Source organism: Indicator indicator, chromosome 9 (assembly GCF_027791375.1).
Source record: "Indicator indicator isolate 239-I01 chromosome 9, UM_Iind_1.1, whole genome shotgun sequence".
In the NCBI taxonomy this organism is placed as follows: domain Eukaryota; kingdom Metazoa; phylum Chordata; class Aves; order Piciformes; family Indicatoridae; genus Indicator; species Indicator indicator.
Window position 1 is genome coordinate 25,820,334 of NC_072018.1, and position 26,350 is coordinate 25,846,683.

The following is a 26,350-nucleotide window of genomic DNA, read 5'->3' on the forward strand; positions in this document are numbered from 1 at the left end:
CCTTCTCAGGCTGGGTATTTCTGGGAAGTTTCAGACAAAATTATTTTCTCCTTATTACTTTCTGGTAAGATTTTCTTTCACAAGCTGGGTGGCTCTTTTTTCTGGATGAAGTTTTGGCAATCTAACAAGGTGTGTTTACTACTATCCCACAAAAACAGACATGAACGAAGCCAAGGTAGAAGGTTTTGCAACTGCTATTTCTTCTGAGGAAGGACATGCCTGAGTGTCTGTTGTGTGCAGCTTTTTTGGAAGACTCACCCTCTTTGTGTGCATCTCACAACTCACCAGACTGCATGTGTGCCAGAAGCAGCCCCACTACAGCAAGAGGTTGGATCGCTGCTGCCTTTCATCCTCAAGCGTCAGTAATGCAGAGGCCAGACCACAGAGGTACAACCTAGAGCACATTGCCTCCAGCATACAGCTGCACTGGGCTCCATGAGACTGCAAAGCTCATGATGAAATTATGCTCTGTTCAGGCTCTTATAAGGTGAATTTTATATGATTAACTGAGATTAAACCATCATAGGTATGTGAGTTGTGCATAACCACACTCATACGTTCCGGTTGCAAGGAAGACATGCTCCCAATGAATAGGCACTGATAGAACTCTCTCTCTGTTCACTGATCTTTTCAGACCTGGCTTCATAGATATATTTGAGAATTATTTTTGTTTTGGAAATTAGAGCTGTTTGCAGTTTAATAGAAAAGATACCTTGAAAGGACTTCTATACATCTGCTCTGATCTCTTTAATGTGGCTTAAGTTACAACCCAGTCTTATATAAGCTCTAGCTCAGTGTCTTCCAGATGGGCAGTAAATCTGTATACAAGGGAGAGGTTCTCAGCTGCTTTAAGTCAGCACATATCCAGATGAAGTAGCTTGTGCTAAGGGTTGTATATTCCAGGGATTATAAAGCCTTAGTTCCTGTAAATCATATGCACAGTCATGGTGGTTACTTGACACTGTGGCAGGCTGGGGAAAATCAAAAGCAAGGATGCCCAAGCTGGAACGCAGTAATAAACATGTCAGGATAGTGCAAGAAAACCATCATCTATTTTTTTACCTAGTACTAATCATTAATAATCTGGATTACTGGTGTGTATCAGCTAATATTTCGGCCCAAGAATGGAAAAACTTAAAACAGAACAAAATTTCACCTTGATTTTCTATAGCCACATCACTCATCTACTTTGTTTTTCTGTAAGAAAGTGGGTTTTTTTTTTGACATGAAAGAAATATGTATGTTTAAGATGTCTGAATTTCTCTAGGGCATTCAATATTGAAAAATGTCATAAATATGAGTTAGACTGGAGAAAATGATATATGAGGTACACACAAAGTTCAGGAGGAATTAGCCAAAGAGATAGCTCATGACAGAGATGTTCTCAAAAGAGAATGCTTTTCTAAGGTTATTTGTGATGTTCTCTGTGGACCATTCTGAAATCTTATTTAATTTAATGTTTTCACAGTCACCTATATTGCTATAGTGACGTTTGTTAATGACACAGACATGAGAGGTATAACACCTATATATTAGGGATATAGAGTGGGTTTTGAGTACAGCTCGGAACCTGGTATGTGCTCTCCAATTTTGAAATACTACAGGCAGCAGCTTAAAATGCTTCTCAAACACAAATCAAATGAGCCTGAAAAAGCAGCTGTATGAATAAAACAGTGTTTTGGTTTCCATGCTCCTGTTCTGTGAAACTCCAAACCATAACAATATCTGATGTTAAGACTGGATATAACCAGCAGCAATAAAATAAATTAAGCTGTAATTCTCATTCAGAATAATGCAGTGTGTTCAGTCATTAGCTCTTTAATCCAGACTTGTGGGCAGATGGACTGAGTGGAAGAGGATTTTTGAGACAAACCTCAGAGAGGTAACTGACCTTCATCCTAGAAGCACGCATACTTGATAAACTACCAAGGATATCTTCAGAGCTTATGTATATAAATGCTAAGCAAACTTAATAAACTCAAAGAAACAGGAGGTTTGGGGGGAGCTGATTACTTAAGATACCAAAGAAAAATAATTTTCTACATTATAAAAAGCAGGGACATCAACATAATTATTAAGTCTGAGACCCTACAATGATAAAAGAGTGGACAATTGGGGAAGTGATTGACTTACAGAAGGGCATTGTGTGGATGATCATTAAAGAGAAACAGTGGTGTGAAATTTAAAGAAGTTGTTGAAGTTGAAGCAACAGACAAAACTCATGACCCATCCAAAAGCAGATGAAAGTGCTGCCAGGATCAAGCAGGAGGTAAAGTGGGAGAGCTGACTAGCAATCAAACACTTTGATGAAAAAGAAATCATTGTGGATGACTAGGAAAGAGACTTGGACATCATCTTGCAAAACAAAAGGAATGCTTGGAATTATGGAAGATATGCATGAAATGTCACAGGTAATTTGTTTGCATAAGCTTGTCCCTAGGCAAATCAAAATGGAGAAAACTTTATAGAACAGAAACATTTACTCTGGTGTTACAGCACTTCTTTAGGCTCGTGTTGTAAACAAAGAGAGCAGATGTGACTGTAGAACTACCTTCATGATTCCAAAGGATATGCATTAGCAATTCAGAAATTTCCTCTCAGGTAGTTATCTTGTACCACATCACAGAATTTCTTCACAGTGGCATTTTGGATACCATTGCCAATTACATAGATTTCAAGTTTGTGTAATCCTGGAACAAGTTTAGTCACATCCCTGTGAGACACTGATTTCATTCAACAAATCTTGGACGTCTGGATTTACCCAAGGAAGAAACATCCCATCCAACTGTTGGGTACCTAATTTGCAATGCACAAAAGCACTACTAATTAAGAAATCAACAACACATTTTCAGATTTCAGTTCATTTAATCTAAGTAAATACTACAAATTAAGCACAATATGAAGCCTGGACTGGGGCTGAGGCTTTAGAACTAAGTCATTCTCCAGAAATCATTGGGGTTTAATGTTGCTGATTGTAAGGACACCCTTCTGAGAGGTCACTTTCCTGGGAGGAAAATCACCACAGAAGTAGGTGTTCCACAATCAAAGAGCAAAGAGGTAGGTCATACTGGGTAGGCAATAGCTGAGTTTGAATCAGAGTTGTAATATGAAGACTCAGACTTCATAGCTTACACCGGTTATCCCCCACATTCCTACTAATAGGAGCTGATATGCTGTAGGCAATAGAAAGAAGGAGGCTCTGAGGGGGGAAAGGTGGAGATAAAAGGAAAGAAATATCAAGGAACAACTCCATGTATATTAAATTTGGGGGGAGGTTGTTAAACAGATGCAAAGTTTAAACATTTTAACAAAAAACAGGCCACTTGGTGATCTCTTTGCACTAGTGTGAGAACCTTAGTGTTCTGATACCTCTTAAAGTATTTGATGAGAGACTAATAGCCTGACAGGCTAACACTTCACTTCCTTCCAATTAGGAGACTTTAAGATCAAAGCCAAGGTCCTCCACTCAGCAAGGGCTTACTTGAATGAATTACAGAGAATAAGTCCAGTAGTTTCGTGTTTTTTCCCTCACAGAGACAGTCCAGTATAGGCTTTAATAAGATGTTTGAGGTCAAAAGGTTCAGGTTCCTCACTGTGAGTGCTAGGAAGCTGCCAGAGTGTTTCAGTATGTATGGTGTTTGTAATGCAGTCAGACAAAGCTGAAAACTCTATTACAGAGTGTCATGTGGCTGACATCCTTTTGGAGTGCTCTTGTGTATAGTTAACAGTAAAGAGTATGAGACTTTCAAGTATGCTATGAACCTTCCACGTTGCCATTTCAGCTTGTAGCAAATAGTGCCTTTGCCACCATTAGTTTTTGGCTGGCAGGAGGGGTGTGGCAGTGGCTTCCTCTAGGGGATTGTGTCAGTTGTTTAGATGTCAGCTGGTAACAGATCTTCAGGACTCTGAGGTCTTCAATGAGAAATGATCACTATTTGACATTACTTGACTTGCTAAGTTCAAATCTCTGTCAGAGCCTAAAAATTCTCCCATAAACTGTTCTGACCCTATTTACGTTATCAGCAAAGCAAAAAATATTAAAACTGCCTTGAGATAAACATAAAGGATGCTTTGCTCCTTCTTTTCTTCATAAAGCTTTTTTGATGCATGATATATTTCTCCTGTGGATAATATCTAATTTCTTATTTTTAAAAAGCTCTTACTGTCAGGACCGGATCTCTGCACCTTTCAGCAACAGCTTTTTTTCCTGAAAGAGTTTATAGAAAGTGCAAGTATCATTCATTTTAACATCCATTACACACAGCACAACTGCATAACTGACTGTAATATAACAATTATTTGATGCAATATTAAAATGGAATGTGAAAGAAAAGGGGAAAGAGATAAAGGAAACATCTGTTTAATCACACAAGGGACAGGATTCACCTCGCTTTGCTTTAAGTGCTCTGGTGTGAAAGGAGAGAGATCATCATCAACTTAGAGAAGCCCTGCAGAAAAGGACTCGGGGTACTGGTGGATGAGAATCACAGAGTCACAGAATCATCAGAGGCCAGAAAGGACCTCTGAGATCATCAATTCCAGCCAACTGGAAGCCAGACATGAGTCAACAATGAGCACTTGCAGCCCAGAAGGCAAATTGCATTCTGGGCTTCATCAAAAGAAACGTGGTCAACAGACTGAGAGAGGTGTTTCCACCTCTCTATTCTGCTCTGGTGAGACCTCACCTGGAGTACTGTGTCTATCTCTGGGACCCCCAACACAAGAAAGACACAGACCTGCTGGAGCAGGTCCAGAGGAGGGCCACAAATATAACCAGAGGGCTGGAGCACCTCTCCTGTGAAGACAGGCTGAAAGAATTGGATCTGTTCAGCCTGGAGAAGACTCCAAGGAGACCTTATAACTGCATTTCAATATCTGAAGGGGACCTACAAAAAGGACTGTTTAGAAGGGCTTGTAGTGATAGGAAAAGAAGCAATGGTTTTAAACTGGAGCACAGTAGATTTAGGTTGGACATAAATGTATTTGGTTTGGCTGAACTGGAGTTAATTCTCCCCAGAGCATCTTTCTAGTGCTGTGTTTTGCAGTGGAGTAGCAGGGTGTTGACAGCACACCAGTGGTTTGCCTACTGCTGAGCCAAGCACTGAGGCTGTTCTTTTCCAACAGTGGATTGAGCATTGACCATGAGCCAGCTCTTGTGGCCAAGAAGTCCAATGCCATTCTGGGGGGTACTAGAAGACGTGTGGTTAGTAGGTCGAGAGAGGTTCTCCTCCCCCTCTACTCTGCCCTGCTGAGGCCATGTCTGGAGTATTGTGTCCAGTTTTGGGCCCTTCAGTTCAGGAAGGACAGGGAAGTGCTTGAAAGAGTTCAGCGCAGAGCCACAAAGATACTTAAGGGAGTGGAACATCCCTTAATAATGGAACACCCCTTAGGTGTGACCTCATTAATGTGTATAAATATGTAAAGGGTGAGTGCCAAGAGGATGGTGTCAAGATGTGCTCAGTGATACCCAATGACGGGACAAGGGGCAACTGGTGGAAGTTGAGGCATAGGAAGTTCCATGGAAACAGGAGGAAAAAGAGGTGACAGAACACTTGAACAGGTTCCCAGGGGGGTTGTGGAGTCTCCCTCTCTGGAAATATACAAGACCCACCTGGATGCATTCCTGTGTGATCCAGTACAGGTGCTCCTGCTCCGGCAAGGGGGGGTTGGACAGGTGATCTTTCGAGGTCCCTTCCAACCCCTAACATGCTGTGATTTTGTGATTCTGTGAAAATGATTTATGTAGCATATTCTGTGCCTTGTGTTTTTCCTCCAGTAATAACATCCCCTAATTACTGCAAGCTCAAAAATACTTTTTATTTTTTTTCTCAGTAGAAATAATGAAATGCTTTTATACTTTCTTACTCCTGTAAACCAAAAATAATTAACTCAAGTTATTCTAAAATTCTATTTTCTCAATTTCTTTATGACTCTTGGCTTTGTTTCTTTCAATTTTTTCCTTTTTTTTTCCAACCTTCTTTCCCTTTTGCAACTTACTTGTTTTTCTTTCTTTTCTCCTTAAATTTTTATGTGAGGACTAGAAATGAAACTAAATAATTATTTTTATTTTTTAATTTACAATTTAGGAGAGTGGTTGAAGACAGTCAAACGGGTAAGCTATCCCTGAAGGACAGACCTTCAACATGAGTACTTTAGCCTTGAAAAGACTCCTGGCAGTGCACAACTCATTCAGTGTTGACACTGAATCCACAAGAGCCATGAATTTTAGCTTCCAGAAACTTGCATTACAGATTATCTCAAGGATATGTCAGGCCAAATGCAAGGAAAACCTTAATGAGCATGCTTGAATGTTGGAAACAATATCTGTTGTACACAGAATAGGAAGATGAACTATTTTATTATGATTATTATTAATAATAATAATTTTTAGTGTCCTCTTTATTCTTTTTTTAAGGAAAAGCTAGCTTCTGTGTTCTTACAGACATTGAAGTTCTTGCAATTCTGTTTCTTTGTAACTGTATAAAAATGACTGTGTGTAATTCATAAGAATTCATCACCCATGTGGCTTCTACATAGAGGCAAACCTTCCAGCTCTTGTAAACCACTTTTGGTGGACAAAAACACAGACAGAGTTCCAACTGTTTGAAATGCAAAATACATTTAGTCATGAGGTGGTCTCAATACAGATCTTTTTTATTGTACAGTACCTTGAAATCATGAGGTGATGCAAGTCCATAAGTCCTTTCCACTAATATTTCTTCAAAATTTCTTGGTGCAAGCACAAATTAAGTTCCAATGACACTTCCTTATTTTTCATCAATCTTTAAAAGTACATCTTAACTCTCTTGGCTTATTCTTCATACCTAGAGATATTTTCAGTTGATATCTAACTCATAAAAAAAGAAGTGTAGATAAATGAAGCGTGTTCAATGATAAGGAATTAAAGAAGACTCCTATATGTAGTATAAGAAAAATGTATGCACTGTAGAGAATTGAATCAGATTAACATGAACATCATATAATTTTTGCTGTAAAAGCAAGGAAATTTAAAGAAAACAATTTAATTCTTATAGTCACCAATTAGTGAACTAAATGTTGTCCTTTAATAACCGTAAAGTAGTGAATCTCAACTTCAAGGCAAAATAAGAAAACCTTTCTTTTTCAGATTTTACTTTTTAAAATGAAAAAGAAGTTTCCATAGGTAATTCTTTGAATTAAGAATTCTCAATCAAGATTTGCATGTGCTGTTGCAGTGTTGTATGATGATAGATATGACTCACTGACTTTGTCATATATGTACTTTTTTTTGGAGAATGTAAAGACTGTGTGACACTATAATAATCAGATAATGTTTATCTGATAGCCATTAATTTCCATGTGTGTCTACAAGGTTTTCACTTTACTTCAACCAAAATTAACAAGAGAAATTGGAAGTATGCTATCAATAAAACTTCTGTAGGAATCACTTTAAGATGATCATGCCCATGGCAAAATCTTCTATGGAAATAGTTTTGCCTGTTTTCAGTTCACCATTCAAGACAGTCTTAGCAAGCTTTTGTTTTATTCCTTCATGTGGCTAAGCAAAAGATCATCCTGAGTATTATTTACAGTCCATTTCCATTTCCATACTAATCATGTTATTTCTGAAATTCAGTCTATATTCACTTGCCAGTCCCCACTGGTGAAAGACAATCTTTATTATGTAAAAAACTGGACATCAGAATATTGTTTTTGAAGTGTAGTGAAATGATTTAATAACAATGTATCTTCATATTTCCCAAATGATTTTAAAACCTTAATGCGCTGCAGGGGTCTGCCTCTGTGGCATAATGAAATAGGACAGTTCAGACTGCAACCTGCTGTGTGAGGTCCCCCCCAAGTACAGAGCAGCATGACAGTTCTGTCTACTTTCTTTTTTATCTTCTTTTCCTCTTCAAGTCCTGGATAATATTCTTGAAGAACGGGATGTCACTCAGTATCTCACACATCCAGCTGGTGATTAATTTACATCAAGTTAAAATGAGGTACTTCTTAGAACTAAATCTGCTGCTGCAGTTTGATTATGAAAGTTGCCAAAAGATTCAATATATAGCTCTGCTACACCATTGGATGTTAGTAGAAATGTTAGCCATTTATTCTTATAATGAGTAAATTGGCCTCTATACACGCACACCCCTGCCATATAGGTATAAACATACAGCTAGGCATGTCGTTAAACATATATTTAGCAAGAAAGTGGAAGAAAAAGAGATGTGCATACACATGCTTTCAAATACACTGCTAGCTTGATGATTTTACATTGTCTGAGTACAGGCAGCTACAAGAGAAAAATGCATGCAGAAAATGTGTGAGCAGCATGAAATAACTTCACAAGAATTTGAGCAGCTCTTACAACTACAAACCTTGAGGTTTGATCCTTTTACATTTAAAGTATCTGATACTCACTGTATTATAACTATTTTTTTCTTTATGTCCTTTGAGTGTAATCCTGGAGGCTTCTTTTACCTGTGGCTGTAGCCTGGACAAAACAAAAGTAATACCCTAATTAAAAGTAACTATACTCCTAGAGAAAAATGGTTGCAGATCAATAGGAGCCATGAAGTGAGGAAGCAAGAACAGCTGTGTCTGGAAAAGAGTTTAGCAGGAAGGGTGAAGGGGTAATACCGGCTGATTATGACAGTTTGCCAAATTGTCTCATTGTAACTTTGCCCAGAGGCAAAAGTCCATCTGAATCTACTAGAAAAGTAACAGCATTGAATTTGAGATATTGTTTTTCTGAAGCACCAGTCCTAGTTTAAGATCTGCTAAATACCACACAAATTCAAAATAAGGGGAAGATTTTACTTTCAAACTGTAGGTAGCCTTGACTGGATGTCGAGGGTAAAATAATTTCTGCATCTTGTAGGGGTCTTCTGGGCATTTCTCAGACCTCTTCTAGATTTCTACTTAGGTATAAGATGGATTGTACCACAGTAATGCAAATTTCTCTTCATCGATAGAGAGGGAGCCTGAGGTGATTGTCTTCTGTGCAGATGGATGAATCTCTACCCCTCTGTTCCTAGAGCAGTGCTGGAGCTGAATTAATGTCTCTGATGACATACTCTCTAACAGAGTTGTATCATTACATGAGTATTGATAAGGTAGGTGCTCCTACTCTGTGGAAGATGAATACATGCCTTTGAAACAAGATTGATTCTTTACACCTGAAGATGAGCTAAACGTTATTTTAAGTCACATCTTTTTTTGTGTTTAACAGTACCATAGAATCTTAGAATCATTAAGGTTGGAAAGACCTCTAAGGTTATCAAAACAAATCTTCTACCCAACACCTCCATGGCTACTAGACCATGTCCTGAAGTGCCACATCTACTCATTTTTTGAACACCTCCAGTGATGGTAACACCACCACCTCTCTGGACAGCCTGTTCCAATGCCTCACCACTCTTTCAGTAAAGAAATTCTTCCTAATATCCAATCTAAACTTCCCTTGGTGCAGCTTGAACCCATTACTTCTTGTCCTGCCATTTGTTACCTGGGAGAAGAGACTGGCCTGGCCTCTTTACAACCTCCTTTCATGTAGCTATAGAAAGCAAAAAGGTCTTTCCTCAGCCTCCTCTTTTTCAGGCTAAACAATCACAGCTCCCTCAACCTTTCCTTATAAGACAACCCCTCACTGGCTTCATTGTCCTTTGTACCTGCTCCGGTACCTCAATGTCTTTCTTATATTGCAGTTCTCAAATCTGAACACAGTATTTGAGGAGTCATCTCACCAGTGCCAAGTACAGGGGCACAATCACTTCCTTACTTCTGCTGGCCACACCATTTCTGATACAGACCAGGATCCTCTTGGCCTTCTTGGAAAACTGAGTACACTGTTGGCTCATGCTCAGCTGGCTGTAAACCAACACCCCCAAGTCTTTTTTGCCAGGCAGATTTCCAGCCTCTCAACCTCAATTCTGTAGCATTGCAAGGGGTTGTTGCCACCAAAGTGCAGGACCCAGCACTTGACCTTTTTAACCCTCATGCAATTTACCTTAGCCTGTTGGTCCAACCTCTCCAAATCTTATAGCCTTCCTACCCTCAACAGATCAACACTCCCACTTATTTTTGTGTCTTCTGCAGACTTACTGAGGGTGCACTAAATCCTCTCATCTAAATCACTGATAAATATATTAAGCAGGACTGGCCCCAGCACTGAGCCCTGGGGCACACAACTGGTGACTGACCACCAGCTGGATTTAATTCTGTTAACCACAACCCACTGGTCCAATTTTTCACCTAGCATCTAATAATGGATGGAGATTCTTCTTGGCTCTCTTTGGTTGTCTTTGGTACATGGTTCCTTTTATAGGACTGAGAGCTATCTGTGTTGGAGATACATGGAGGTGTTGTTTCTTCATAAAACTCTACAGCCCTGTAGATTAGTAGGTAACCGTGTGACTTAGGGGAAAGCTTGTGGATGTTGTCTATCTAGACTTTAGTAAAGCCTTTAACATTATTTCCCACAGTGTTCTGGAGAAACTGGCAGCTCATGGCTTGGATGGGCACATCTTTTGCTGGGTAAAAAAACTGGCTGGATGGCAGGGCCCAAGAAGTGCTGGTGAATGGAGTTAAATCCACTTGGTGGTCAGTCACAGGTGGCATTCTCCGCAGCTCAGTTTTGGTGCCAGTTCTCTTTAATATCTTTATCAATGATCTGGACAAAGGGATTGTGGGCACCCTCAGTAAGTTTGCAGGCAACACTAAGCTGGACAGGAGTGTTGATCTCCTGGAAGACAGGGAGACTCTGCAGAGTCATTGAGACAGGCTGGATCAATTGGCTGAGGCTAGTGGTATGAGATTCAATAAGGCCAGTTGCCAGGTCCCACAATTTGATCACAGGCAACTTGATCACAGGCTTGGGGAAGAGGCTTGGGGAAAGCTGCTTGGCAGAAAAGGATCTGGGACTATTGATCAACAGCTGGCTGAATATGAGCCATCAGTGTGCCCAGGTGGCCAAGAAGGATGATGTCTTGGCTTCTTTTAGAAATGAGTGCTGCCCCCAGGACTAGGGAAGTGATTGTCCCCCTGTACTTGGCATTGGTGAAGCTACACCTTAAATACTGTGTTCAGTTTTGGGTTCCTCTCTACAAGGAAGATATTAAGGTGCAGGAGGGTGTTGAAATAATGGCAAAGAAGATGGTGAAGGGTGTAGAACACTAGTCTTATGAGCAGCAGCTGAGGGAACTGGGATTGTTTAGTCTGAAGAAAAAAGAGGTTGAGGAGAGACCTTGCTCTGTACAACTACATAAAAGGATGTGGGTGCCAGTCTCTTGTGCCAGGTAATGAACAGGGGATATCAGGAAACATTTCTTCACTGAAAGGGTTATCAATATTGGAACAGACTGCCCAAGGAAGCAGTTGAGTCATCACCTCTGGAGGTATTTAAAAGGCATGTAGATGTTACTGTTAGGGACATGATTTAGTGGAGGAACTTGGCACTGTTAACAACTGGACCTCAGGTCTTTTCCAACCAAAATGATTCTGTGGTTCAGTAACTTCTTTATCACAAAGTACTCACTTTTAAGGGTGAATCACATTCAAATGTTCAATGGCAGTAGACACAGATCAAAAGGAACGTGACCCACATTGTTTTATTACACTTTTGATGTTGCTTAATCTTTTGTTTGCCTTTCAACTGCTGTTCCACCTGGGCTATTGATGCAACAAGAAATTAAAAACCTCACATCCTCCTGGTGGCTTGAAATAAACCTATTAAAGTCCAACTAATAAAAAACTTGAGCTTGACCATATCTAACCACTAGCAGGAATACCAAGAGTAAAGACAATGTGTCCCTAAACTGTTTTCTGAAGACCCGGGTTCTTTTCATACATATTTGCAGGGATGAACCAGAAATATGCTTGTAATCAGCTACTTCTTTCAATGCAGCATGATTTAAGTACTTTTTTTTGTTTGTTTGTTTGTTGGTTTTTGTGTCTGAGGGTTAAAAGAAGACAAAATGCCTTAATTTACAAGCACGACTGAAATGTCTGACTTTCCAATACAGACATAGCCAACTTCCTCTTAACAAGAGGTGAAAACCGAGGTGCTTTACCCAACTTTAGATATCAACTGCCCTTTAGAAGGGCTGACTTGCCCACTGCGGCAGGTGAGGATGACTATGTCCCTCAAATGAGTGTCTACATTTACACAGAATAACCCCAGGCCGGTGTTTTAAAGCAGAGAAAAAATCAACCTCCTCAAGCTGGCAAAGCCCTGGTTAGCAATACTGCACATGATAGCAAAATTGGGCTAGGTGAACCTTGCAAAAATGACTTTTGCAGACGTGGTAAGTAAAGGTGTTGGAGAAGGCAGCATGAGTACACAGCTGGAGATTTCCTAGAGGGTACAAAAGTAATTCTCCTCTCAGATCCAGCATGTTCAGGCAGGATCAGATAAGGAAGCAATCGGAATGTTCACACCTGCTAACATTCAAACTATCTGCTAACTGCTGACACAAACCTTCTATCTTGTTACTGAAAGACCAAGATAAATTCAGGGGAAATGGAGCTGTACAGGAAAAAAAAAGTGCTACTCTTTGCTAAATTGAATGATTCCTCTAGGCTCTGACCAACAGTTTGAGGTCAATGTAAGCAGGAAAGACAAAAGAGGTCCCTCAGGGATTATGCAGAAGCTAAAATAGAAAATTTGCTCAGCTGTTTATCACCTGGGTTTGACCTGTCAAGCTTTTTTTTTTTTTCCTTTTTTTTTTTTTTTTTTTTTAACAATAAGAAGACAATGAAGGATTTGGTAGTGAATGAAAGGGAATTAATCTTCCTAACATTTTGTTTGTGACACTCTGGGGCTCTGTTTTTGACTTGGCATTTCCTTTGGAATCAGATCCTTAGGCTAGTTGTGGGTTTTGTGTGTTTGGTCTTATTGGTGGGGTATTTTTTGTTTGGTTGATTTTGTTTATATTTTTTTCTTGCACTACGCCCATGAGCAAGGAGTGTCAGATACTGTATATGTTTGTAAGTTATAACTAGGGACAGGTTTTACCTGTGATTCTTTTTCATAATTCTTTCCAAATAAGCATATCAAAAGCTTTTTCATTTTCTTTTTTAACCCCCCTTTTTTTCCCCTTTAGCAGATCTGTTATAATTGAAAGGACTGATCTTATAGGATGTCTCAAATCTTTCTCTTACAGAGATACTGCCATAGAAGCAGGTGCTTGGCATCTCTCAGGATCAAATCCTAAAACGCTAGTTGCCATGGTGACTGAATGTGAAAGAACAATAAAGAGCTGTTTACCAGGGAAACTTATCAGCAGGGCTCGACAAAGCACCACAAAACTGTAATTAGGGTTGCGTTGAAACACAGCCTTATTTCTGCAGCTAACAGCCTTTGCGTTTGATTTCTTACTGACATTATCCCATGTATCTCTCTTGCATCCCTTGTGTAAGACCCCACCCAAACTTTAATTAGATTATAGCACACTGGGCAAAAATTAGCATTCTGAAAAAATCCATGAAAAATAAAGCTGCAAAACTGCATAGGAAATGATGCTTTGAGAAGGAAAGTGCTTTTGAAATAGCCTACACACCCAGAGCTGCTATACTCTATAGCGATCTGGAGAAGATCATGATAGTTCAGCACACATTTTTTGATACAAGGATTCTTTTCATACTTGATTGAAAGCGCAATTTGCCAAACGGTACACAGAGTCCTTTGTTTTTTCATACCAAATATTGCTTGATATTTTTTGCTTTTAGGATTCTGGTTTCTTGTGCTGTTAGTAGTAGTGCTATCATAGCTGACAAGTTAAAACAGATATTGTTAATGGTAGTAATCAATGTTGCCTTGGCATCTCTGTTTCCAGAATGAATTCTGAGGTGCTCTATGGAAAACATTTCACAAATGCCTGTGAAGGGAAGGTCTTTACACTAAAGAGCTATTGCATTAATTGAGCAAAACAGATGGTGCTGGAGGGGAAACAAAGGCACACAGAGGTGAAGCATCTTGCTCACAGCTGATCAGTGGCAGCACTTGAACAGTTGTCCTTAAACTGTTAGGACTCTGCACTGCTGTCAGCCATAAGTAAAAATCATCGCGCACCTTTAGCATTCGGCTGGAACATCGTCTTTGTGATGCAGGTCTTCAGATCAGTGATGATGTCATGGATCACCACTGGCCCACAGGCAGCAGTTTGAGAGCCTCTGCCATAGATGCACATCAATACTCATTTCTGCATGCAGAGATTGCACACTAAATGAAGTTTCACTCTTCTGTCACTGCTTTCAGGAGGATGTTAGTAGATTTTGGCAGCTCAGCAGGAGATACCGTGAAGCCTTGTGTAGTACTGTGTCATTTATATGCTGGGTTATATCATGAGAGAAGTAATGATAAAACAAAATTTTAAAATACATAAATACAATAAAATAGAAAAAGTATAAAATAAAACATATCTGCATAAAATTCTTTATTAAGGATGGCAAAAATGCAGCATTAATCCTCATTGCTCTCCCACACAGTTTTTTGGGGGATTTTAAAAGCATCTGTGCTTTTTTTTCCTGCAAATTTGTTTGCTTCTTCAGACTTTCATGCAAGTTGTTCAACATATGACTCCCAGGCGTGGAGAAGAAATTGGTGGCAGTCCTTCTGTTAGTGTAGTGTTTGCATTAGTTAAAACATGGGACATTAACAGTGCTGGTTTTAGGTTTTAGTAGCAATAGATGTTGACCCGAGAATAATTCTGCTGAACATGTGAAAAGCATCTCTTGTGCATCTTCTACACCCTGCTTTTATGCATGCAGACGAAATGAATCATCTGTGCTTCCAGGCAGCACCCCTGGGCAAAAGATATGGAATGATTTTCTAAGAAGCAGAAACTTTGAACATTCAGATCTCTGAGCTGTTTTCTCTTCCATCTCCATGTAAATCCATTGCCTGTACTTCGGTATGTTGCAGCTGGATGACACAGGAGAAGGTCAAACTCTTTGAAGTGATGTAACCTGAATTATAAACCAGATCTTGAGGAGAGTCAGTGGGTGGAAAGAACACAAGCCAAGCAGAATCTATGCATAAGCTACAGCTGCTGTTAATATCAGGAACACTGAAATTTGTACCGATGGCCTTGGCTAATTAGCTGCTACATGAAGGCAAATGTCTGGAGTGCTCCAGGTAACTCTTGTTATTGTGAGAAACTAGGAAAGGTAATAGTATCTGTTTCCTGAGGTAGTTTCTAATGTTCCTCATCTCTATCACTCACCTTTTGTAATCAGCAGGAAATCTCCCTGGATGCATTCCTCACCCTAGAGCCCAGGGATGCACTGGCTCTCCAGGGCAGGCCATGGGAAGAGCTGCCCTTCAGCAGCTGGCTGGCAGGGCACAGTTGCAGCTCATTTCCTAGCACATTTTGAGAGACATTAGAAATAGTGTGGGAAGGGAAAAAACATATGTCCTGAAGCAGAGGAAGATACTAAGAAAGAGTTACCAAGACATCATGAGTAGGAAATAAAAGGAAAGAAATGAAGTGCTGGATCAGAGAACAGCAAATGTTTGTCCTCTGTAACGTGCTGCTGTCCCCTAAAATAATACTGCTTTTGCCACGGATTACTTTATTTCTTTAAAATGTTAAATAAAACAGGGACTCTGTGCTTCTATCTCCAAAAATGTTCCTCACAGTGAAAGCAGAAGTAAAGGGCTACCTCTAAGATTCAAAGTATATGGGACTTAAGAGCTGCTGCAGTTTCAGTGTTTCATGCACAGAAATACTGTGCTGTTCCCACAGAGGCTTTCAGGCATCTCTTCACCCCAAGCGAAGCTCTGCTGTATTGGCCCATGTGAGACATGAAGAGAACCTTGTGTTAGTGATCTCATAATGAGTTTCATTCGTAATGAAGATTTTTTTTTAATGTTATGTTGCTATACAGGATCTGAAATTAACTTAATGGAAGCAAGGGAGTTGTTGTATCACTAGTTCACACTGGGCTCCAACGCCTGAACACCCGCCCCCATGAGAGGCATACCAAAAGAGCATCAAAGCAAAATGAGTTTTGCTCAAAGCAAAATGTTTTGCTTAGAAACACTCAGTTTGGTGGGAGGCATCTCATACTGTTATAGCTGTTTCCTGCAGCCAATGGGTGTTGGCAGACACCTCAGACAGTTCACTCCAACAAATGCACTTTCAAATGGAGATAACCCTGCAAGTTATGAAGCAAGCTTCTTTGACTGTCTTAGATTAGAGGCCTAACTCTGAAGGGTGAGTTGAATCCCATCTTGTGAAAAAGGCCACAGTAATTGCTCATGACTGAAATCTGTCAGATGCAGTAACTAAGAAACACAAATCAGGGAGAACTTGACACGATAGGTGAAGCATAAAGCCTCATTATGAGTCCTTTAACATATACACATACTAAACCTCTCTACTATGTTGTTGATTAGTTTTGTTTGGCTGGTTGTTGTTGTTTTTGTTTGCTTGTTTGTTTGTTTTCTTAAAAGTTGCTTTTTCCTCATAAGGTCTGGAGTTTCATGAAAATGCATAAGTCTGAGAACTCTTTAAGTTCCATTAAACTGGATAGGCAGCTGAAAGATTGTACTTGAGTGCTTCTGAACTCAATATTTAGAGATGGATAATTCAGTGGTGCCAGAAATAAGGTGCTTTACCCATCTACTGGGAACTTGGGATTTGACTCATATGTCCATTTCTTTACCACCAGTCTTCATTTGTACACTCTTAACAAAGGAAAGAAAGAAAAAAAATGTCAGAACCAGGAAAATAATATAGAAAGAACAAAATGTTACAAATATGTGTTGCAGTATGTTCAATGTCAGCTTGTAAAACAGAAGCTATTACTTCTTGAGGAAAACAGTCAAAAAATACAGATATTCTGTTGCATATAGAAGTTTATGAAAGTAAGGGAAATAGTGATAGACTAAGGCGGGTAGTAGTCAGGAAATTAAACATAAGTTTACAGCACATCCTAAAAAGATTGTTGTCTGGTGCTCCATTCAGAAACATGTTCTTGCCTCATAAGAAGAAATAAAAGTCAGGATTTGGTAAGACTTTTTTTGAAATACTCTTTTTAATTATTGACACATAGTTAACAGACAGAAGAGGGAAAACAGCATAGAAATTATTGTAACAGAGAAGAAACTATCAGAAAAAAAAACCAAAACAAAAACAAGAAACACAACATGTAGTTTCTTTCAGATACACATTAGCTGTGAAAGGACAAGCCTCACTGAGTATCAGTTGCAAAACTGTGGTCAGCCAGGGTGGACAGTCAACTTAGGTATAGAGGAGCCAGTGTTGAATCTCTAGTAATATTTGTCAGAAATACAAATAAAAAAGGAGTAACGCAAGGAGAGTGCACCAAAGGAAAAATTCAGAGATTACTGCTCAGATTTGCATAGTATGATGTTGGCCAGAATCATCAAAGTTGTCTTTCTCAGCTTCTTTCCTTTAAATAGCTATGTTGTTGTCTTTTATTTTGCCTGTTAAGATTATAAGTATGATCAGACTCTATGTACACTGCTTCCTACAAATGAAGCAGTGTCTGGTGTATACTGCTGCTAGAACTTCTACTGTTACTTAAGACAAGGGGGAATGCAGAACAGAGGAAATGAGTGTGTTCTTGTAGTCCTCAGGGGTGCTGGAGGACTCGTTGTTAGACTGGACTTAATAAAATACTGAGAAATTTACTGGTAAGAGCTCTCTGGTAGTAGGAAATGAGAGATGAATTACATAATATTTCCATCATTGGTATGTTATACATAACCACATAAGTCTTCCATGCTCTTTAAACACACACTCAGAAATACACTGACAGTAATCTGGAGGATAGAGTGCTAGTAGTCAGTCTATGCAGGTGTTTTGTAAAGCAGTTCAGAAATACTATTTCTCAACAGGACAGAAATGACTGCTGTTATATTGTAAAATGTCTTGTTCGTTTCACTATGAAAAGAAATCCAGAAATGACAACTCAGATCATCAGATTTTTCTGGTTTTCATTTACCATTTAGTAATATTTAAACTGAAGTCTGCTATGTAGAAAAGCTAGATGTTATTAATATGCTATCAAGGAAAATTCATCAAAGGTCTTGAAACTCCTGCAGGTTTCCCTGTCAGTGGCCCTGTTACAGATTTCTAGGTGGAGCTGCCTAGCAAGGATTGAGCTCACAATCAAACATAAAGTTAGAATCAAACTTCTGAGCTTCCTTGTTTGTTGTCTTTCCCCTCCTTTCACTAATGTCAAGTCAGGAAAACAGAGTTAAACTCAGAACTTTTCTTCCAAAGGATGCTGTTTTAACATGTGCATTGACCTCCAGGGAAAAAAACTTATACAAGCTCACACAGGAAAAAAGTACACCCCCCAGCTGCCCCCCAATTCCTTAGTAAAGCACTAATTCCAGCTTTAATCTGGCCCACATTATTTTCCTGAGCATTCAAACTTTTACAATATAGTCATTTATAGAGTAAGCAGTTTTATTGTTGCACTAAGCACACTATGCTCTATGGCCTCTACACTTTGAGTGAGCCCAGAAACAACAGTAGAAAAAATACTAGATTATTTGGTTATACTCCACAATTTGTGTCAACAAATAGCTTCTACTCTTCTAGCTATGCTACCTGTCTTTCTCTGTCAGCTGTCAATGGCTTACTTCTTTTTTATGAATGCTGGGGCCTGCGAAGTTCCCCCAGGCACTCATACATCAAGAAAAATGCTGAGATTTGTCAATTCCCCTAACATCCATTTAGGATTATTGTCAACATTTATAAATCTATAAGCAAAACATTCCCTTGAGAGTAATTCTTTTTGACAGTTAGTTGAGGTAGGTCACCCAGCAGGGAAAATCTTGGTGGTGTATAGCAAGGATGTGCTGCCTTTAATGCCTTCAGTGCTATCAGTGATCTTTGAGTCTTTTGACAGCTTCTAGGATAGAATTTATAATTTCCATATGTATCAAAAAGCTTGATTTTTATTTTTTTTTAATGGTTTCTGTGTACTCACATAGAAGTGCCCTTTTGGATTTGGATTTGGGATGGAAATGAAGTATGGAAAGACATAGAAATATCTCTGCCCTCAAGAATATCACAGGATTTTTTTTTCTCTAGGCTAAGATCCTACAGAAACACATAGTTTGCTCAGACACAAAAAGAATTATCAAGTAGCAAGAAAATTTTTCTCTTTTAAGTCCACTCAGAAATTTGTCAATTCCTTTAAAAAAAAGGGGGAAATACTACTCTGTTACACAGGGTAAGGGAAACAGGTACACACTGAGGAAGTGATATTGTCAGGCCATGTTAGTATCTTACAGCTAATATCTAGAAATCAGTTTGGTGTAAAGGATCTCTAATGTATATAAGGATTATTCTCTGAGACATCTATCCGCTTTTTTAACTGCTCAGATACACAACAATTTACTAGGTTTACTAGGACAGTCTTGTGATATTTCATTCAATAAACAAATGTTCTTATTAACAAATATTGTTAGAAAGTCCATTTAAGAGCTATACATAGATCCATAGTTATAATGAACACTAGAAAAGCTAACTCAAATATCTTCCAGCCTCCCTGAACACCCTTGTCTAGATAAAATGGAAAATGGTTGAAGCACGAGTGAAGATTCCCAGTCTGTAGAGGAGTCCTGCACAGCACAAAGCTTCAGAAGGTTTGCAGTGTTTGCAATGGTTCAGGTCAAAAGTTCAATTAGCTCAGTGCTGTACCTGCTAGAGAAGAAGTAGATGAGAACTGGTTAGTGCAATTTGTCATCTGCATATGCTCTCATCCTCCACAACTTTAGGTTCATGAGCTTCCAGACATAATTTCTCACATGAAGAACTGCTCTAGCTTGGTTTCAAGCCCCTGTGAAATGTTAACTTCCATGTTCTGTGTTTAATTTCACATCAGGTGAAGCAGAAATTGCTGCTATGTGAATTTACCATCTACTTGCTACCTTCTTCTGAGGAGTTTCAATAAACCTTCTATGTTTGCTTTTAAGGAGCCTTAAGACTGGCAAAAGGAGAACAGGTCATCAGTTTATAGGCTGGAAGACCATGAAAAATTACAAAAATTACAAAAGAGGCAAACAAACAAAAGTGCACAAGCTACTGAAGACTTGAGGCTTTCGCTGAATCTGAATACTTGTTACTAAGAAAAACGAGCACAGCAGCTACAAAATTAAAATGTTTTTTTAAAGTTTGGTGAGCTGGGAAAGAAAATAAAAAGGTTCTGATACATCATCCAGTGCAGTAAAATGTGGGTTATGTTTGTTTCTTCTCCTGTTAAGATACGTGCACTTTTGAACTTTGGTTCTGAAATGCAACTGTTATTTTCCTGTCTGTCCAGGTTGTTCTTCAAGCCATGACTGCTCAGGCTTTCTGAAAATCTGTGAATGCCAGAAAAGGGAAGAGTACATGCAGTCAACAAAGCTTGCTTAAGATCACAACATTTCCCCACAAATAGAACCAAATTTGATGTGTGGCTTGTGGCATATAAAGTGTGTGGTTTGACTTCAGAATTTCTTACCAATGGTTTTAAGTGAACTTATTGACAACCATGAGAGATAAGAAAACTACCACACCCAGTGTTGTAAGAGGAATTTAATGAGAGCTCATATTTGATTGTGAGGCAGAAGGATTTGAGAAACAGCTGAATTTCTCTGCCTCATCCAGATATTAAAGTTTGTGCCAAAGACAAATAACTAACATTGGAATGAAAGTCCAGCATCTCAGTGAAGAAAGCTAGGCTACAGTGGTTTTGGCACCTGTAGAGTTTATTCCTTGTGCAGGAATATACTTCCTTCTCTTTAGGGAAGTTCTCAGCAGTACCCTAGTAAAGTGCTCAGGCAGCACATTTATGTCTGTATCAGAGAGAAGGGGAACTGGAGCAGAAAGCAAAGGAAAGAGACTTCAGAGCATGGAGAGTAAGAAAAGAGAAGCCTTAGTGTACAGAGAAGGAAAAGCAAAGACAAGGGCATGAAGAAAAATGACCCATGAAAGGTGAGAGCTCACAAAGAAAGGAATCATGCCTATGGCAATCAGGGGAGCAGAAAGTCCTCCTAGGTTGACTAAGCAGAGCCAGTTAAAAGGCATTCAGTCATAGTAGTGATTATTAGTCCTTTGAAACTTATTAATCCTATTACGAGGCTGTGGAGCAATTTTAGAATTTAAACAGCCAGGCAAATTATTTTTCCAACATTTTTACCTTCTTTCCTTTCTATGTTTATTACTTTCCAGTTTCTTATTTTTTAATTATATTTTTTCTTTTCTCCTTTCCATCTTTCCCATCTTTCCCTTTCTGTCTTCTCATTTCTTTACCTCTCCCGTTTCCTCCTACATTTTATTTTTCAGGAGATTAAAGGGGAAAGGCTGTGTGCCCGTTACTACTGGCATTCCTCACACTAGGAGGATGAGGAGACAAAAGAAAGCTACTGGAATCTTTCAAGCAGAATAGAATATTATTATTTACAGAGTAAAATAGTTCATAAAAGGAGTTTAGAAAGGATGCAGCAAACACTAGCATAGGTGGCAGAATTTGGCCTCAGCCCACAGGCTCTGGCAGACAGTTGAATGCTCATCAGGCAAAATGGTAATGTAGCCAAACAGCTGTGTGCTCCTCAGAGAAGCTGTAGAAACACATGCTCTTAAAAGGAAAAGAGATCTTTATCTTTACATTCACAGATATTATGTATAAGAGTAACATTTTCAGAATCACAGAATTAACCAGGTTGGAAAAAACCTTCGCGATCATCTAGTCCAACCTATCACCCAACACCATCTAATCAACTAAACCATGGCACTAATGCCTCATTCAGTCTTGTTTTAAACACCTCCAGGGATGGTGATTCCACCACCTCCCTGGGCAGCCCATTCCAATGGCCAATCACTCTTTCTGTGAAGAATTTCTTCCTAACATCCAGCCTAAACCTCCCCAGCTGGAGACTATGTCCTCTTTCAGCCTTGTCTTAACCAGATCTCTGTTGTGCAGCTGGGGAACTGTGTGAGTACTCTAGGTTTTAAACAGTTATGATAGACATGTAAGTTGAACTTGTAAGTGTTTTTGCTGAATTGTATTGAGGTAAATTTTGTCAGACATGTCTTATTCTCTAACTGTCCCAGCCATTGCCATCTCAGTGAAGAATGATCCTTCCCTGGCCAACAAGATGAGCCACAGTGTCTTAATCACATTTGCTTCTTGTTCTGAAGCCAAAGTCACAGGGTATCTAGGAAATTGTTCTGGATCAATTTAAGCTCATGTATTTAACAGACAGCTGTTTGCATACCACTCAGAGCTGGCATAGCAAAGACATTCACAATGAAGAATCAAGGGTGTTGTGAAATGCAAGAGCACTACACACTGTCATCTGCTGGGATGAAGGACAGTTTGCCATGACTGTAAGTTCTTCATGATCCAAGTGGATGATTGAGCCAAGGTGTCCCCAGCCTGTAAGATGTAAGGTGAAGCCATGAGAAACTCAGAAACACTTCCCTCTGAATCTGCAAAAAATATACAGCTACAGGGTTAGAAAACCAGCCAAGCAGCATTTGCAGAATTCACAAAGGGCAAAGTGCTGCTCTTCATAACATGCATATTTATTTTGATTTGATTGTCTGTGGGCAGCAGGGTATGAAATCAAACCACAGAACTGACATTTACACTGTAGCAACTTCACTGTGGTCTGGCAAGGGGGAGAGATCTGAGTGTGAATGTAATTAACTTCGGTCTTGTTGATGTTCCTTCTTATTAATAGGTACAAATGAGAACAAAAATCAAGCAGTTGTATAGTTGTATTAAGATCCTTGTTGTAACTATTGGAGAATTGTTTTCCCGTCCACTCCTTTTTTTTTGTTTCAATTATGAAAAAGAGAAATCTTTCTGGTAGGCTGATTATTGTAAGCACCCTGTGTTCCTCAGGGCCTTGTGTTTGAGTGAAGAGTCTGATGTGAAATGTGTATGACACTTTCTCCAAGCCAATGAATGTCTCTATAAATCCTACATATGGGTGAAGGTCTCTATAAAGTAAGCTAGACAGTAGATATGCATGAGTCAGGTGGTTACACTAGCACTTCAGAGACCTCATCAGCCACATGATCCATTTGCTTGCTATTAATTCATTAATCCTTTTCTGGTGTAAAAGACTGTTTCAGAGGAAAAAAATAATTCTAAAGCCACATGCTCTTACATATTCTACATTTTAAGGAGACAGCATTCAGACATGTTTTTACATGCTGAAAAAACCCATTTTCTAACTCATTGAGTTCTGGAGTCTGCAATAATAACAGGCTATCTCAGCTCTTCTGTGTGTGTTAATACTTTCCATGCAAGAAAGAAAATTTCTGACATGATGGTTAACCATTGGAACAAACTGCCAGCAAATTCTCTGTCTCCTGAACTCTTTAGATAAAGGCTGTAAACCTTGCCAAAATATGTGCTTTATTCATATACAACTTATTGGCTTCTACAGTAATAACTAGAAAGTACTATTTAACTACATCATTTGATTGCCTCTTATATTTTTAAAATAAATGAATATAGGAGATCAGGGTTTGAACAGAGGAAAGGAAACATTTCTGTTTCTCTTTTATAACCTAAATTCTACATATTAATTCTATGTATGGTGTATCCTAGATTGATACATTCTATATATCAATATAATTTGTTAACCTTTTTCCAAAGGGATGTAATGTTATTGCAAGAAGTGCTGTACTGTAGAATAGTACCAGTTTCAAACTGGTACTAAAACATGAAAAGGGGCAAAAATGGAAAAAGCATAGAATATGATTAAAACAAACAAACAAAAATTCAGTGATGATCATTAAGTAATTGGTACTAAATTTATTTCTAAAAAGAAAACAATTATTTTTAATGTGATCAAAGGGGTTTAATTTTTTTTCACCGAAATTTATCAGATTCCATATATATGTGTATGTATAAGCCAGTGTTTAAATATTTATGGAATAGAGAAGAGCTCTCACAGAAGAAATTGGGATTATATTTAAAGCACTCAGACAGGATATTTGGGTTCTAGGTTTAAGTATCTGTTCCAAATAAAATAACTTTATTCCTCTTTGAAAGTTCCTGATTTTTTCTGTTTCAAAACCAGGAATGGATTTGGAATCTCAGTAAATTAAAACTGTTTCTGGCCTTTGCCTATTAGACAAAATAAAAATATTTTATTTCACTAGCCTGTAGAGTTTCATTATGTTGACTTAAACATCCTGTAGCTGCTGTTTTTCGTTGCTATAGAAGTATCTATTTAAAAAGAAAAATATTGTTTACTTGCTGCATTTTATTGCCAAAGTAACGATCAAAGTCCACTTAAACCATCGTGCCTTTTATGATGGTGGGCAAAGCATCAGGTAAAGAGTTTATTGAGATGATACACTGCACAATTATCTTAGCAAAGGCAGAAGCAGAAACCTGCAATAAAAAATTCCCCCCACCCAAGCACAGAGAAACCAGCCCGGTGGAAAAGACCAACACCTGAACTCAGAAAACAGAAACGACAACCAGAAACAGGAAGCCTCTCATGTTACAATCTGAACTTCTGGCCCGTGACACCTTGCTCCAGCCAGAATTTTCATTTTAAAGTTGGTATGGTGTCAGCATGGTGCTGAATATTCATCAGCAGATTTAACTCAAGCCATAACACTTATCTTGCCTGATGCATCTGCAATGTTCCTATTTACCATTCAGATGTTTAACAGTCTTAAAAGTTCCACACTCCAAATCCTAACATCTTGGGACAATGAGTTTCACAGAAAACTCATATTTCCTAAAAATCAACAAATTAATGATACTTTTCTGTCTAAGTGCATTCCCCTTTTGTTCTCATGATGTAGGACAGAACACAGAGAAAATACATTGCTGGTAGAGGCAGATAGTGGTAGGTCTGGATTCAAATTTTTCCTGATTTAGGAAGCTTTGACCATTCACTGGACTGCAAACACTGGTTCCCACTAACATTTTGAGTGGTTTGAATACTATGATTGCTCTTCTTCTGGCCCAGTCATATGAACTTCAGGTGCAGATAGCAGTGTTCTCTGGTATTTATGTTTCAAGTAGGAAGGTGATGGGAAAAGCACTTTCTAACCTCAGAGGTGGAGGAAGGAATTAAGTTTAGGTTCCTTGTTCGCTGAGAATATCACTATGTGGCACTGTGAAAACTGGAGGAAAACCTAATCATGAATTTCAGTTAGCTGTAGATATGAGTTACTCTGAAACATCTTAAAAGATGCATAATACAGCAGTAGCCATGATTTCAAGCAGAACATGAAACCTAAAGACTTTAAGAGCCAGTGCATCAATCACTCGGTGCTAATATGAACATGTTTATGGGGATAAATATGAGAATAGATTTTTAGGCACCTTAGGAACTTCAATAAAAAGAGGTTCCTTCAGTGCTTTCATACTGTACTGCCTGGGAAGCCTCAGCAAATATGTTATGAGCACCTGTTTTTTTTTTTATGCAAATGCAGAAAATAACATGCCATATGAGTTGGGTGCCTATGCAATTTTGTGGATTACAGTCCAGACACAGTAATGCATTAAGATTCATAACTTATTTAGTCTTAAAGTGTTGAACAAAGTTAAAGCCAGATTTGTCATATTTTTTCCCATGATGTTTATAATTTCCATCACTAAATGGAAATATTATCATGCATCTAGCTTATAGAGTTATTATGAAGGTACTGTAACGTATTTTTCTGATGGATGACTCTCTTACAGAGCAGTAGACCATGGATGAAGGTGTATTTTGAATATACAGTATGATAAATGGGATAATAACAGTATCTAATTTATTTTGTATTTTTACATCTATAGTCTTTATATGCACACAGGTATCTTTATAGTCCTGGAAGTGGTGAGAGCAAAAGCAATTTGAGTGTTGGTTTCGTAAAAGGTGCTTTCTAGTTCTGCTCCAGGTACTCTCTTGCACTAAGAGAAGGGAGATTTGCTTTCTTACCAGGCTCTTAAGGGGACCATTGTCTAAGGTTTTGAAAGGCCAAGCACTTCTTCTCTATTCACATGGTTTTATTTTGTGGGGTTTTTCCTGTGGGGGGGAAAAAGAGGAAATGTCTAAATAGTTAAAGTGACTAGATACAAAGACAGATTTGCAGGATTTGGATCTCATTTAGGCACCTAAATAAGTGGCCAGATTCTTAAAAATCTTGGCATCCGGCAAGTCCGCTAAGACCAGTTTGCTGGGAACAATGGCAACTGCTGCATGCCGAGCCCTTTTCAGAACCTGGCCTTTGTGCCTGATAGTTTCAGTTCTCCTCCTATATGCTCAATTAATGAGTTCATTTCTCCTGGTATTTGTGTGGGCCTTTGACACGCCAATGAAGGAGAAAAGAAACATTTCCTAAGAGGAATTATAGTAATCACTGGCAAGGGCTTAGGA